Genomic DNA, 15,804 nt, shown 5'->3' on the forward strand with positions numbered 1-15,804 from the left:
ACGTTCAGTGTGGCTGCAGAAAACTCTGTCCTCCTGCTTCTCCATCAGGTCCAGACCTGTCCCCACCGTGGTGATGCTCTGAGCTTGTTATGTCTCCACCCTGATGCTTTGCAAGAGGAGAAAACCCCAAAGCAGGATTTGCATCCCTACAATGCACCTGGATCTTTTTGCCTTTTTTCCTCCTTTTTCCCCACATATTTTGGGTAGCCAGACCTGGTGCACAGGGCGCTGGGTGGGGATGGAAGGGGAGGGCAATACAGCGTCCTCAGGGTGCACCCCACAAATGGAGAGCAGAGATGGACCCCTGCAGGTGATTTCAGGAGGGTAAAACCCAAGGAAAACAGCATCTCCACCCCAATGAAAGCCTGCAGATGGATTTTGGGTTTGGGGTTGCAGCTCCACCTCCCCTCTTGCCTCTTCCTGGGTCGCCGATTCGGGCTCTGGAGACCAGAAACAATTTCCAAACGCTTTAAATTAAGAACTTCTTATATGAGAGTTTAATTACCACATTATAGGACAGTTACTGGGCATTAGGATTTTTTTAATAATTATTAATATCATATTAAACAATGAATTATCGCGAACAATTAGAATTAATTACATTTCTCCAAGTTAATTAAATTATTCCTATAGCAGGGAGATGAGTCTGCTCCACCATAAAAATTAGTGTCCCTAATGGGAGTTGAATAACATGTCACTGGCAGGAGCTAGGATGGGTTCGGTGCTCCCAGATTTCTTGTCTTGGCTCTTTCCCTGCTCATCCCAGTCATATTCCCATGTCATCCCAGTGTCCTGCTGGTGTGGACTTGGACAAGGGTGCCTTTTTTTCAGCTCTTTCACCAAGAAAACATTAGAAGCAGGTATCTCTGCTGAGTTTCATAGGAAAGGGGATTTTTTTAGTAAATGATTTTAACTGAGCTGCTGGAGGCAGGGCGTGAGCAGAAGTGAAGAGAGCAGAAGCAGGAGGAGAGCAGCAGTCCATGGGGACACGTTTGTATCCCCAAACACCCCTAATTTGGGCAGTTTGACCCCACATGTAACATAGGCTATGATTTTCCCAGACCAGCCTTGCTTTGGACAACTGCTCTTCACCAGAATGCCCTGGGGGTATTTGGGGAGGCTCAAAACTCCCCACAAAACCAATTTCCCGGTGCAGAAGCACGACCACATTGCACCCCCTGGCCCCTGCTTTGCACTGGCTCCTGCGCCCTTGCAGAGGCTTTGCTTCCTGTTACACGCACTAACTCAATTAAAACCCCAATTTATGTCCTGCTTGCGTTGTTCAGGGGGAAATCTGCCTTTGCTGTACCTCCTTGCACAGCACACGCATGCACTGGGATAAACCCATTTGACCTTCCCCGCTCTTGGCCATAATGACAGTTATCCTCCATCATCGCTTGGAAATAACTCGCCGTCATTACGTGCCTTCTTGCAATTTTCCCCCATTTACCCGATGGGCTGGCTGGGCGTGGATGGGATGTAATGGCTTTATTTTATTTTATTTTTCTCCCTTCCGTGGCTCATGTAGGGCAGCGGAGGTTGCTTAACCCTTTGTGGGCACCCGGGGTTTGCAATTTCCATCCCATATCGTGATGCTCTGGCTCTTCCCACCCCACTCCACCATCAACTTCTGCTGTTTTGTGCAGCCTCAAATGACCCCAAGGCTCCTGGCCTCAGTTAAAGTTTCTCTTTGGGAAAAGCACCTCTGCTGTATTTTATTTTATTTTTTTTCCCTTTTCTGAATAAATTTGCAACAGGGTCCAGGAGTGAAAAATAAAAGCTGCAAGCAGCAACAAAATGAGATTTCTTTCTCTTTAAGACTATAATCCCCTGAGATGTAGCAGTGCAACTGTCGACGGGATGAGATGCTGCTGCAGATGAAATAAGCACTTTTTTTGGGGGAATATTCAGTAGCTTGGGGGTGTTGCAGCCCCCAAACCAGCCTGGTTTTGGCTAATTTGGTGCCTTGCTCAGAACTGCCCTTGCTGCTGGGCTTACCCCCTGCCCTGAATGTATTTACTGCAAGGGCTTTCCTGGTGAATGACATGCTTGAAGTTGCTCCTGGATTTGCCCCATCTGTAATGTTCCCATTACGCAGACAAGAGGAAAGGAAAAAAAATAAAGTGCCTTCCCAAAAGGCACATAAATGCTGAAAATTTCACTCATTGAACTCATAAAGTGATCCAGCAAAGCACTTAAGCACCTCTGTGGTGATGCTAATGCCGCTGCTGCAATTAGCAAGGACTAAATACATAAATTGCTGCTGGATCTGGCCATTGTCCCCTCTCTGCTGCTCCACTTGCTGAATTACAGCTGCCCAGAAATGAAGCCGCTCTCCTGAGCAGGAACAGGAGCACATCCTCATGCCCAAGAGCAAGGCTGCCCTTGTTTTACAGCCTGACCTATTTGTTTCCTTCTGTTGAACAAGGCGAGCATCGTGCTCCTATTTACGTCGGTGTCACTGAGGCGGTGACACGAGTCGGAGCCAGCCTGGGGAAATGAAAAAAAAAAATCTCTGTTAATAAAGTGCCGGGCGTGCTTGTTTGGCAAATGTTGGCTTTATTTCAGCAAAACATAGCAATATGGTATTTTTTATTTTGCAAAGGGGGGGTTGCACTACAGCAGAGAGGGAGAAAAAATATATATTTTTATTTTATTTTATTTTATTTTATTTTATTTTATTTTATTTTATTTTATTTTATTTTATTTTATTTTATTTTATTTTATTTTATTTTATTTTATTCAAGAAAATTCCTTAAATTTCCTGCTCCCCTTTATACTGCTGAGACTGGGGGAGGCGGGGGGAAGCACACTGCCTGTTAGGCTCTCTGCACAGTTCCCTGATTTACCCCCATTTATGCTGGATTTGTCCCTTTGCTGTGCTGGGCACCCCAAATTTGTGTGCTGTGCTCTCCTTGACCTGGCAGCTGCAATATTGGGGAAAAGAGCTGCTGAACGATGACCTCCCTGATCCCTGCACCCTGCTGGAGGAGCTGAGCCCCATGTGGGGCAGGTTCAGGTGCTGGCTTTGAGCTCTGCAAGAGCCAGAAATCCTCCATGGGGCATCAGCAAAAAGTAGGGCGCAGGTCCTGCTGCAAAGCAGCTGAGCTTTGCACCTTCCCCTTGGTCTTCCTATTTTCCTCCTGGTGTTTTTTTTTTTTTTTTTTTTTTTTTTTTTTTGTCTTTTCCTCCTTGTTTTTGCACCACTCCCTGGTTCTACAGGCAGCCTGGGGGTGGGGGCTGCAGCTTGATGCCCCCCAGCTGTGACCATCACCTGCGGCTCCCTGGGGCTGGGCAGGTGGCAGAGGCTCTTGCTGCTGGTGCTTCGGGGCTTTTTGCCCCCAAATTCATGGTGTGTGCTACTTTGGGAGAGAGAAGAGGCAGAGCACAGTCCCAGCCTGCTTTACCCTGTGCCCTGGAGGAGACAAAGTGCTGGCGTGCTGCATTTTGGAGAGGGGAAGCTGAGGCCTTCACCCATGGGAACCTCCGAAGGACACGGATTCCTGGTATGTTCCTCAAAAAAACTAATACTATTTAGGCCTGGGGTTGTTTGGAGAATTTTGGGAGTGGGATTTTTTTTTGTACAGTTTTTTGTCACAGGTGAATTTGAGAGAGGGGCCTGTGCTCTGCAGGGCCTTTGGTAAAGGTGAATGTGAGGAAGGAGGGTGTGCTCTGACCCCTGCCTCGCTGGGATGGTTTTTGCATTGCCTGTACGTCCTGCTGCCTTCCCGTCCCTACAGCTGCTGCTGGTGGGGTTGTTTTTAGCATTGAAGCATTAAAAGCAGGGAAAGAACAGTACGAATCAGCACTTCAGGCTTCACCACCTGAGCCTGGGGTGGGGTTGGCCCTGTTCTTCGCAGCCCTAAAGCAATCCCCATGGCTGCTTGGTATCTTATCTTATGCCTGGCTGTCACCTGGGGGCATGTTTCTCATGAATGTGAGTCTTGTGTATTGGGTTTTAGGGGAACAAGCTTGAAATAGGGCCTGTGGTGGCTGTGGGTCATTCCCACATCCCATCCAGTGTGAGCTGTTGCACCGTGATTGAAGCCTGGGTCCAGAGTCAAGCCCTGAACCCCCAGACCTGCTTTTTGGGTTTCCCTATAGTACTAATATCCTGCTTTTGGGGCTCTGCTCTACTTCACCCTCCTGCCTGGCCCGATGAGCAGTTTCATGGGCAGGCACTGTACTTGGGGCGCTGGGCCACGAGGTGGGGAATGCCACTTGGCCTTCACTCCTGACCTCAATGTTTAAGGGAGCATTGGGTCCTGTGGTGCTCAGCGCCCCTTGGCCTCATCCTGCAGCCTTGCTGTGCTCTCAGGGCTCCAGCAGGTGAGCACCAGCTCTCAATGCCCTGCTTGTGGTGCCTTGCACCAGCCCAGAGCTGCCACGCATGCAAAAAAAACCTGCAGCAATTGGGGGTGGGGTGGGAGGGGAGCGGAAGACCACCCTTTTTGACCCATTTTCATAACCCAGTTGCCAGGCAAGGTGCAAAACGTGGTGCAAAACTGATTTATTTTTATTTTTTTTTTCTATGAAATTCACGTCAGGACAGGGAAACAAAGAGATGGCTTTGCTAAGCAGTGCTTAAGCAGGGCCCGGTGGGATGGAGCTCGGCTCATTGATTGCAGCGGGTGTTTCATCTGCAAGCCTCTTGCTTTTGAAAACTCACTCAAAGAGGCAGGTCTGCTCTGCGACAGGGGGATTTGCTTTGCCTAGAGGTCTCTTTTACCAAGAATTTGCTTGTTGGGGCTTTTACCAAACCAACATGTAAAATACAGCAGGCGCAGGGCGTTGTCTCACCACGCATCAGGGCTCCCCGTGTTTGCATGCAGGTACTGGTGCACCCTTCACCAGCCTCTGATTTGTAACTTAAAGGCTTGAATATTGGGCTGCGAGGGAGGAAAATGGTGCATTTTCTGCAAATTTAGGTTCCTTCTTCTCTGCCTGCTGGCAATGCAAGCTATTGCTCCTGGACTGGAAAACACCCTGGGGAATAGACAGCCAGGAACCAGCCGTGCCATTTGGAGCTATTGCTTCAAGCTTAATTTGTTTCCCTAATGCACACGAGGAAAGAAACGTAGTGGTGCGGGTGTACAGAAAGAAAAGTCACAGGGCTTCTGCAAATGGGGAGGGAAGAGCAGCAAATGGGGGAGTCCTGAGGCCTCTGTAAGCTGATGGAGTCATTATGACATGATGTGCCCAATTAGTGGTGTTTTTTTTCTTTTCTTTTTTTTTTTTTTTTCCTAAACAGCAGGGTGCTGGGGAACTGGGTGTACTGGGGACTTAATGCAGGCAGGTGTCAAACTTATCCAAACTACATGCTCTGGCTTAAGGGTAATGCTTTGAGAAAAAAGCTAAAGCTATTTTTCCAGAGAAGATAACTGTCCTTCTGCAGTACCATTTGTATCTCCCTTTGCAAATCTGCATTATCGAGTTATTTTTCCTCTCCCGCTTCACATCCTGGCACTGACGGAGCAGGACAGCAGAACTGTGGGGCCAGCTGCCCTTTCCTCACCATTTATACTGCCTGTGCCCATTGATCCCCTCTGCGTTTTCCTCTTCTTCTCTTCCTCTTCATCTCTCCCATACACCACTAGTACCTAGGATCAGCACGGGCACAGGTATGTAGGCACGGGTGGAGTTAATTTATAGGCAGCTGTTCTCATCTCACCCTTGACTGCAAATATCTCTATCAGCACTTGCACCCTAGGATTTGCAGTGCCCTGCCTTGCCTGCTTTCTCCCCTTTTGCAGTTTAAGTGTTTTATACCAATGCTCCTCAGTTCCTGGACTGAATTGCTCACTTCAAGTGCTAACTGGGTGATGGCAGGAAATAAATGCAAGAACCAGGCTTTTAAAGAGGGAAATAAAGCATTATTTCATTAAATTAAAATCCAGCAGTGTAAATACACTTTTGTTATCAGCCAGGAAAGTGCAGACAAGGCAAAAGTGTCTTTTAAATATGAGCGTGCCTTTATCTGGAGGTCTGCACGCAGGGCCGGGGGGAATGGGAATTGCGGCTGTCAGAGCTGGTGCTGCTGCAGCGTGGGGAGAGCAGTCTCCACCATGGCTTTCTCCTATGGGGTCTGGGAAAATACGGGTGTGCCCATTCTGGTCCATCTCCCTGGCACTGAAGGAAAAGCAAGCATGTGGCATGAACACAGAATGAATACAGAATGATGCTCTGCCCTTAATTTAGGTGCAGTTTGGGATCGGTGTTGTTTACGGGGTGTTCCCAGCCTCCTTCAGCTCTTCTCTTTCCCTTTTGCCCTCTGCATTTTGAGTTTTTGTGCTACTCCCTCCCGATGTGGCGGTGATATTAGCACCGGGGCTGGAGGTGGTGGCTGGGCTGTCTGGGTGGGGACATCTGGGTTTGGGAGCTCGGGAAGGTAGAGAGAGACCCGGCTGCTTCCCCTTCCCCACCTGCATTATCTGCTGCTGTTTTGGTTGCCTCGGGGGGGGATCTCAGGGATGGCTGGTGTGACAGACTCGCCTTCTTTGCCCATTTAGCCACCTGACCCCATCTTGCTCCTGGCTTTTGGGTTCCCCATTAAATGTGGGCTGGTTGCAACCATAACAAACGCTCCTTAAAGATCTCTTCCCAAAGCAGAGCCAGCCTGGGGGCACCCTCTGGGTGCAGGATCCGTGCCAGCTGGGAGTGGAGAAGGGCTTCTTTGCCCAGCCTGCTTGGGGGGGAGAAATAAACAGTCCCTTTGGATGTGCCGCTTCATGCGGTAAGTGGGTTAGCGGCGGCTTGGTGGGAATTAGCTGGGCTGGGAGATAACAAGGAAGAGCAGCTGCACGCAGAGGGTCTCCCCGTTTATCTTCCAGCTCGGGTGCGTTGTGGTTGAATTCCCAAGGTTTTCTCTGCAATCACAAGGGGGAGAAACTTGCATCTCTCTTCCCAAAGCCTGAGATGCTGGCGTGATGATGAGATGCCGGGAGCTGAAGCCTTAAAAACATCGTAATCACGAGAGCTGTCAAACAGCGCATTAAAGTAAAGAATTACAAGCGTGGAGAGTTCCCAACTCCATGCACATTTTAGCTTAAAACAATTTTTCATACAAAAAAATAACAACAAACAAACACAGATTCAATAGATTGTTACTGGCTCCACTCACAACCCTTTTTATGCCTAAATAACCCCTTAAAAAATTCATTAAAGTCTTATTGCAGTGCCGGAGTCATTGTGCTGAAAGTGTGCTGGGCTGCATCGACGTGTTCAGGAGGATGCAGAGTCAGCGGCGAGGTGGGGGCTTGCAGGCATTGCCAGGAGAAAGCCGAGAAGGGGTGCTGGGGGCAAAAAGGCCAGAAGATTTGGTCCTGAATGGGTTTGCAGGGATTTCCAGCCTGTTTATAGCCCCAAGCCTGCTCCATGATGTCTCTGTATGCACGGTGCCCGAGGACCAGCTGTCCCCTGTCAGAGAGCAGGGATGCTGCTGCACTCCATCAGGAGGGAAAAGCTGGGGTTTGGGGCATTCCTAAGCCATAACGGATCTTTCTCCAAGGCTTTGTGGTCACAGAGCAGAACAATCCGATGACAAAAAGCCTCAGACGTGTTTGGAAGCTGTTAAATTTTTGAAAACAATCTTTTGATTTGGGAGGAAGGAGAGCAGCTTAAACCTCGTCAGTGTGTTGGAAAGATTTTTCTGCGAGTGCCTTTGTACAGGTAGGGAAGGGTGATTGACTGACAGCAGCGTTACTTTGAAGACGTTTTCGAGTGATTGCAATAGATTTTTATGTTCTGAAATTGTCAAAATGGAGCAGCTTTGTAGTTGCAAATGATTTGCTTTGGAAATCTAAGCCGGTTACGGGAGGAAATTGAAATCATGAATGCGCAGGACCGTGCCAGGAGCTAGCATGCCTCTAAGCGATGCAAATCCATCACCCGCTGGGGCTCTTGGTGCAAGGCTGGCCTTACCCGAAGGCTCACGAGTGACCCCACACCCTGTCCTCAGGGCTGCTTCAGGTGATGATGGCATCTTCCCGACACCAAAAGCCCTGGCACGGTGTGTGTGTGGCCTTTTGGTCTCCGCGGGTGGCAGCATTGTTGGCAAATGTCCCGGGGAGGTGGCTGCTTCCCCGTGGGCTGCGCACCCAGCCTGGTTATCTATGTCCCAGTTTGGGGATGTTTCTGCTCATGGCAGGGCTGGGAGCAGTGTCAGCCGTGCCAGTCCATCCTCCTGCAGCCCTCCAGCTTTGCTGTGCATTGCCCATTCCTGTGGTTTTATTTTTATTTTTTTATTTTTGCAGGAGATGCATTTACTAGTGCTGTTTGCAAGCCTGCTTGGGGGCAGTAGCCATGCACTTAACTCCTGCACCAGGATTTTGCCCAGTAAACTTTTTCTTCTCCTTTTCCAAGCAGAAAGAGGCTTGCTGGTGCTCTGAGAGCTGCAAAACGCCTGCGTTGTGCTTGCACCATGCAATGACACCAAAGCTGATGTGGGAAACTTCAGCTTGTAATCTTCCCTGTTCTGGTGGGGGCAGAAAAAAAATCTGTGAAATCCTGCAAATTGGCTCATGTTTCACTAGAAAGGGGTGTACAGCAGCGACAAGGGCCCTTTTGCCAATGCAGCTGGGTTTCTGCACCTGATTTTGGGGAAGAGGTGGCTGAAAGTGGTGCATTGAGGTGGGAAGTTTTGCATTGCTGAGCCCATTAGTTTCTCTTGCTTTAAAATGAAAAATGTCTCTAGTTTAAAAAATAAAATAAAACGGAATGTCTTTTGGATAAATGATCTGGGAAAGAGTAAGAAATAACAATGTTTTTTAACAGATGCACTATTGTCGAGCTGGTGGTTTGTGAGCTAGAAAAATGGCAAAATTTGCTAAACAGGGCTCAGTAGGTCACACTGCAGCTTGCTCCCATCTATGGGAGCTGCTCGTGCATCAGAAATGCTGGCAGAAATCATTGGGAAGACGTTACAGCCCCAAACCACGAAGCCAGGCAGCAGGAATGGTCTGCCTGCTTTTGTTTTGCCCCAAAGTCTCAGCTCCCCCCACAGAAAGCTCTGTGCAGCTGAGCCCAAGAGTGGTGATTTAGTGTTCAGCCCTTGGAAAGGCTCCTGGGTCAGCCTGAGCATCTCCCTCTCCTGCTCAGCCTCTGATTTCTGGGAAGGGAAGAAGGGGAGAAATAATCCTCCCCATTTAAGGGATAAACCTGTTAATGGGGTCAGAGGCTTCAGGAGGACACAGGCACGCCATGGGATGTGCAGATGCTGCAGTGCAGCCCCTATCCCTGCCCACACCAAGGTCATTAATGATACTTTAGAAGCATCCTTCCTCTCTGTATATGCTAAAGAAATGGAGAAAATAAATGAAAATGAAATGCGAGGCTCTTGAGTACAAGTGGTGCTAGGCAAAGCCCCTTTTGAGGCTATTTTCCTCCATCTCGAGTGCATGGGATTTGCACGGCTGTTGGCTGTACCTGCTCTGCGTGATGTGGATTTAAATGGCTTTGGGGAGAGGAGCAGTTTGGGGGTGAAGTGCTAAGATCTGGAGAATAATAGTTTGGTACAGGGCTGGTGCTGCTTGGGGCACTGTACCCATTGTGTTACATCTCTCCTTTCTACCTCATCCCATGCTTGTCCATTTTTATTTTTTTTTTTTGTCTAATATTTTGCAGACGTCCTCGTGCTGCACTTAGTGCCAGTTACCCTACAAAAAATAAGAGAGATTTCCTTGTGGGAAGGGAAAACTTTGCTCGTGTTGGAGCATCACTGTTCAGACCAGTGCAAACACTTTGCCCAGCCAAGACCTGCTTTATTTCCACGTTCTTTACCATTATTTAACCTTTTTCTCTGTTCTTTGGCAACACAGCTATTTGTCAAATACATTTCACCACGCTCTGCTCTGACACTGCTGGATGTCACGGATGGCCTTAAGGCTGCATTTTCCTGTCCTCAGTGAGGCCACCTCTCCTTTTCCAGGTGACAACCCCCTTCCCACCCAGATGCCTGTGTGCAGAAGCAGATTTTGGGCCATGGGATCCCCACTCCAGCGCCGCCACGTCCTGCTGCACATCTTGCGCCTAAATTATTCACGCCGCTCGCAAGCTGCTCCGTGCAGCCCGGAGTCGTCCTGCGGTTGATTTTAAGGCATGGTGACAGGTCAAGGACTGGATCAGTAGCGTTAATACACGAGCACGGGGCACGCGGCGCCGGCGGAGCAGATGTCGTGTAAGTCACAGCGTGTTAACGCTGCGATGAGGCATCGCGGTGACGCTGCTGAGATGATGCCACCTTGGAGAGCAAACGGGGCGTAGTGGTAATCCAGGATGCTCCGCGCTGCTTCTCCCATGAGCATCTCCATCGGTTTTGTTAAATCTCGTCCAGGACCCGCTCCGGGATACTGCGGGAGATGGGATGCTCTTTGCCTGGTTTTTGGTGCCTGGAGTGAAGTTATCGGTACTCGTGCAGGTTGTGCATCTTTCCTTAAAGATCAGCACAGAGAAAGAAATGCCTTCAGGGGGCTGTTAGCTTGTGCGAGTGCAAAGCAAGAAAGCAAAGATGAAGGATGTCTCCTTTTTTCCTTCTTGACTGTTAAGGTCGTGAAGGTCATGGCCAAGATGTGAATACCCATAAAAACATCTTGGGTGATGAAGATGAAGCCCACCTTGGGTTTCAGTTTGGTTGAATGCCAGACTGGCCAGAAAGTCAAGAAGAAAAAGGCCCGGTCCCTTTGCTGCCTTATCTGACTTGCACCTTGCAAGGAGTGGGTCAACTGGAAGGAAGCAAAACCTTGGACTTGGATTCAAAGCCAAAATCAGGTTCTGTCACTGCAAAGCTTGGAAATGCTTGTGGTGTCTTTCCTCCCATCATAGCACGGGGGTTGCAGCCTTCCCACCAAACAAACAAAAACCAACCCCCAAAACAACGGGGTTACTTGAAACCTCACCCAGGATGGCTGCATTTTTTTCCAGCTCCTTTGCAAGGGCCGGGATCCTGTCTGCAGTGAGAGATGAGTGGCGTGCTCACCCCCATGCAGGGGCCCTTCAGCCTCTCCTTTTGCTTTTAGGGGTGCCCAGGGTCTTGCTGGGGGCCAGGGCAGCTTTGCACCTGGCAGGAAGGGATTCAGGGAGGCGGCAGCAAAAGCTCAGCCAGCATGCCAAAATCATTAAAGTCTCATGAGCTTGGCAGTATATAAATATGAAACTTGGACAAAGACAGCTTTTTTTTTTTTGTCTGTTCCCCCCATCGCCAAAGTACAATCAATTTCCTCCGAGTAAGTAAGAGCATCTATATATAGCCATGGGGAGATGCTGAAGTGTTGCAAGAGGCTCTGCTCAGGCAGCAGGGTGCACTCACCATGCCTGAAGAAAACCCCCAGGAGCTGGGAATGTGGGGCTGAAGGGGCTGAAGTCCCTTTTCTGTGTACACTGGCTCCGTGAAGGTGGCCATGCACCCTCCAGCACCCCAGGTGATGCCTCTTTGCTCTGCTGTAAGAAGATAAAGGAGCCCAACAGCTCCTGGATTGAAGGAAGTCGAAGGGTACTTTTTGCTTTTTTAAATTTTCAAATCGGATTTTTATTTAAAATGGTTATCTATGAAAAGCAGGAGCCCATAAGAGGGTTAATGACTCGGTCACTGGTTCCCCGCGAGCCAGCAATAACCTGATAAATCGCTGAGTACACTCAGGCTCGCATCGCCTGAGTCCCAGCTCAGGCTATTTCCTGTGCGGTGGAGACCTCTGAGTAGGTCATTACTGCCTAATTACTGCCTAAACGCTCTCATTTGTCCTCCCGTTGTCAGCCCAGCCATGGCAGAAGTTCCTCCTGGCCTCCCGCGTCTCTCAGACCCAAGAAAAAAAATGGTGAAGAAAGACAGAAGCAAGGCTTTTTTCCCATCATATTGCAAAGAAAACTCCTTCCACGCCAGCATGTGCTGGCATTTGGCTTTTTCCTTCGTTACAAGCCGGGGATGAGCACGACACATCCTGGGTGCTTGCAGCAGAGCTCGTCCCTTCTCCTCGCCTCTGCTCTTGCATTTGATGGCTTGGTCGTGAGCACCCATCTCTTGCTCCCGCAGCCAAAAGCACTGCCACGTCAGCATCTTCCCCAGCCTCGTGCTGTTTGGGCAGAGCGTCAGGCTTCGGGTGGGTCCTGGATTTTTATTTTTTTTTTAATTTTTTCTTTTATTCCATCCCCCCACCCCCACCCCGGTCCCTCTCTCTCCTCGCTGCTGTTTTTCTGCTCGCGGCCCTGGTTGTCGTCGCTCGGTGACAAGCTGATGAAAGCTGCTCCAAAAAGAGGGTGAGGAGACAGATTGGTGCGGAGAGGAGGAGGAGGAGGGAGGGGAGAAAGGACGAGGCGTCGAGATGCCACTTGGCTGCCGACGTTATTCGACTGCATCTCTTCCGTGCCTAAGCACACGCTGTGACTAATCCCCTCCTCCATTTGTGGTACCTTTTCCTATTTTTGTATATATGTATGTTAAATTTTAGACATCTTGAATTTATATATATATGTGTTAAATATATAACACGTACATCTCTATCTCTGTATGCGCAAGTGGCACCCATGTGACGTGGGGACGGGACAGACCTGGTTCTGGGCTGATCCCTTACTCATGGCAAAACGCAGCACAAAATGTAACAGGGCTGCTGTGGGTAAAATCCAAGGCAAAATAGATTTTTTATTTTTTTTTCCTGAAAATATTTTGGTTTTTCCTTCTTCCTCTCCTTCCCAAGAGGGTAAGAGCTTTACAGGCCAAGTTAAAGCTTTTTTTTTATTTTTTTTTATTTTTTTATTTTTTTTATTAACTAAGTTCTTAGTGTAAGCTCAGCCATGGAAAATGGTATTTAGGACCCAACGGTTTGGGGATTTCTAGCAGTGGGGCAAAACCTGCAGGGAACTGCAGTGGGGTCCATGGAATTATTCTCCGTATGCTTCCTTGGAAATGGCTCGGTGCGATGCTTTTGCAAAGGATTGGGTTTCTCTCGGCATGGGAGCGGGAGGCAGATGAAGCAGAGAAATGCAGCTTATCGTACTTCTTTTTTTTTTTTTCTTTTTTTTTTTTTTCCCCCTTTCTTCTTACCTTGCACTTCCTCCAAGCTGTCGTTGGCAGCAGCCTCCTCCCCAAAGGCAGCGGCACCTGTCTCCAGGATTATTTTTACAATCTCTTTTTGGCAGCGGCGTCTCCTCCCGCACAAAAGCCTTTCCTATAAATAACTCCCGGCTGCGCTCACTCCCCCTCCCTCTGCGTCACTTCATCTTGCCTTCATCTATCCCCGGGCTGCGGGGACGAGTTGTTTCAGGAGCCCAGAGCAGGACTTGGGCTTATTCATCGTCCTCGTGAGTGCTTGGAATGGGTCGCATCCGAGGCTTGTGTGGGATACCCTGTAACTGGGTCACCTGTGGAATACACCACCTTGATTTTCTCCCCAAACCCCGTTATTACATGATTATTAAATTAATGTAAATGCGTTCCCTCTCTGTGCATCCTCTCTGATGCTCCGAAGGCCGGGCAGCTCCACCCTTAAGCTTTGCCCCCATCCAGGAGTTGCCCAGCCCTGCAATGCTGACCTCAAAAAGGCCAAAGCTGAGCTTTTCCTGAAGGAGGACGTGAGTTTGGTGCTTTCCAGCCCTTTCTGTCCATCTCAGAGCCTGGCTCGAGTAGGTGAGAGGGGAAAAAGCTGCATCACCCCCTGCATGTGCATTGTGAAAGTGACCCCTTGCCCCACGGGAATATTTTGGATTTCTGGAAAAAAATACTGGAAAGCAAAGTTTCAAGAAACAAAAAGTTGCCCCAGTGGAAGCATGCTGGGTATGGACCCATCAGGAAAACTGAAATGAGCTTCGAAATGAAAGCTGAAATGAAACGTGGGATAAATCCAGATTCAGGCCCTGGAAACCTTGCACTGGGTTACCCACACCTCCGCCCCGTGCTGCCAAAAACTGAGGGCAGAAAAAAGGCAAATGCACTGGGGAGGGGCACGAAACCTCCCATGGGTTGCAACCGTGGTTTTTATTTGGGATTTTTGATGAGATTTGCTGGGGAGGTGGTGGTGGGGGGGCACAGTCGGTAATGAAATGCTGCTCACGCACCCTAATGAAGTGCCAAAAGACTCCGTGCAGGGCTCACGGCAAATTAGATGTGGATTATTGGAGCAATGAGAATTGAACGACCCGAGATGTTATCAGAGGGGCCGAGTAGGCGTCTCCTTGCCTTACAGCACCCAGCAGCCTGAATTTAATTACCTGCAAGGGAGCAAAAGGTGTACCCCCCTACCCCAGAAGTTGCACTTTTGGGTTGCACGATGCCCAAGTGCGCATCGCGCGTGTTTGCGAGCAAGCAGTGCTGCTTTGTTGCGTTTGCACATGCTTCAACCTTTTCCTTGCCTATATATCAAGGTGCTCGCAGCAAGCGGGAGGCGACTGGGATTGCCCCCTTTCTCCTTTGCATCCTCCCCCAAAAATGCCTGGGAGCTCTGCCCCTGGGGGGCAAGTCGGAGCTGGGTGTCCCCTCCGCTGTCACGCAGGCTCATTAGAAAGCCAGCCCCGTCAGCAGAGAACAAGCAGATTTAATTAAACGTAACCTTCCCTTCAGCGAGAAAATAAACCATGTTCTCCTCGTAGAACAATTAGTATTTACAGCCCCCCCTTACGGTGCTTCCCTCCCTCCCCCCCCACCCTTTTTAATACTCTCCTTTATTATCCCTGGCTGGGAACAGGCATCGTTTCATTTCCATAAATTAGCATGGGGAATTGGGGGTGGAGGAAGAGCAAGAAATATAAAGGAGAGAGCAGGGGGAAAAATGGATGGGGCTGAGGAAACTCTGGGGACAAGTGATGCTATCAGCCCCCTCCCAGGATGGCGATTTGGGGGGTTTCTCCCCTTTAAGCGATGGCTGGAGGAAAGCTGGGAAAATGGGATTTTTAAGTAATGAACTCGGTAGTGAGGAAGAAACAACGCCTCTCGCCGGCTGGAGGAGGGAGCTGGCAGGAGGAGGTGGGAAACGAGGATTGTTTTTTAAAGTTCACCCAGTCCCTGGTGTTTTGCAGGAGATAAAAGCTTTCGGCGGCCTGGGCAGGGAGCCAAAATCCGTGTTTATCTGCACACAGATATAAAATTCGATCTGCGCAACAGCCGCTAATTCCTCTTTGTTCGTGGGGACGACCCGGCAGCGTCTCCGCGCCAAGGAAATGTCAACTCGCTGAAACGCCGGCAAGCACCAGGAGGAAAACCCCTTCGGCAACGCCACCTCCAAGGTCGAGCTTCAGGGAGGGCGTGAGCCCAAACTTGCTGTTTCAGAGGTGTTTTGTGGGCAGGCTGGCTTGTCCTGGGGGTTTTGGTGAATCCCCATCACACGAGTGTCACCCGGGCGGAGGGGGATGCTGAGCATCGAGGACCACGATGGTCCCGTCTCTCAGATGTGCGTCTGGGTGCAACCAGCCAGGTTTATGCTCGTTGGAGGTGTGTTGCACACGAATTACTGATGTCCTCATTCAGATGTGGAAGCAGGTGGGCAAGGCTGGCTCCCAAAGCTGCTCTGCCCTGACCTTAAAAAAAATCCTCTTTAATGTCGTTGCGACGTTGACCTGCTTTGCTGGAAGATTTCACAGCTAATTGCTGTTAATGGATTAGTTTCAAGATCTGGGATCTTGCATTTTATTCTCAGTTTCCAAAGCAGCTATGCTGTCGTTGCAGGATGTGCTGGGTTTGTCCCCATGGATTCATCAAGCTCCTTGATCCCAATTTTCGGGTCTCAGGCTGGAGCTGGTGCATCAATGCTGGGGCTCCTCTGGAAGGATGCTGTTGCATTGCCTTCGCATGATGCCCCTGTGTAAAATGTTTGCAACCACAAAACA

The 15,804-nt window shown here is 49.4% G+C and overlaps 1 long non-coding RNA gene across 1 annotated transcript; it reads left to right on the plus strand.

Moving 5' to 3' along the window:
* The first annotated feature begins 3,216 nt into the window (after positions 1-3,216).
* On the plus strand, positions 3,217-12,119 carry LOC137843473 (uncharacterized). Its single transcript, XR_011089543.1, has 2 exons — positions 3,217-3,506; positions 9,926-12,119. It is a non-coding gene; the product is annotated as an uncharacterized lncRNA (long non-coding RNA).
* The last annotated feature ends 3,685 nt before the right edge of the window (positions 12,120-15,804 follow it).

Source organism: Anas acuta, chromosome 22, assembly GCF_963932015.1.
Source record: "Anas acuta chromosome 22, bAnaAcu1.1, whole genome shotgun sequence".
NCBI lineage: Eukaryota > Metazoa > Chordata > Aves > Anseriformes > Anatidae > Anas > Anas acuta.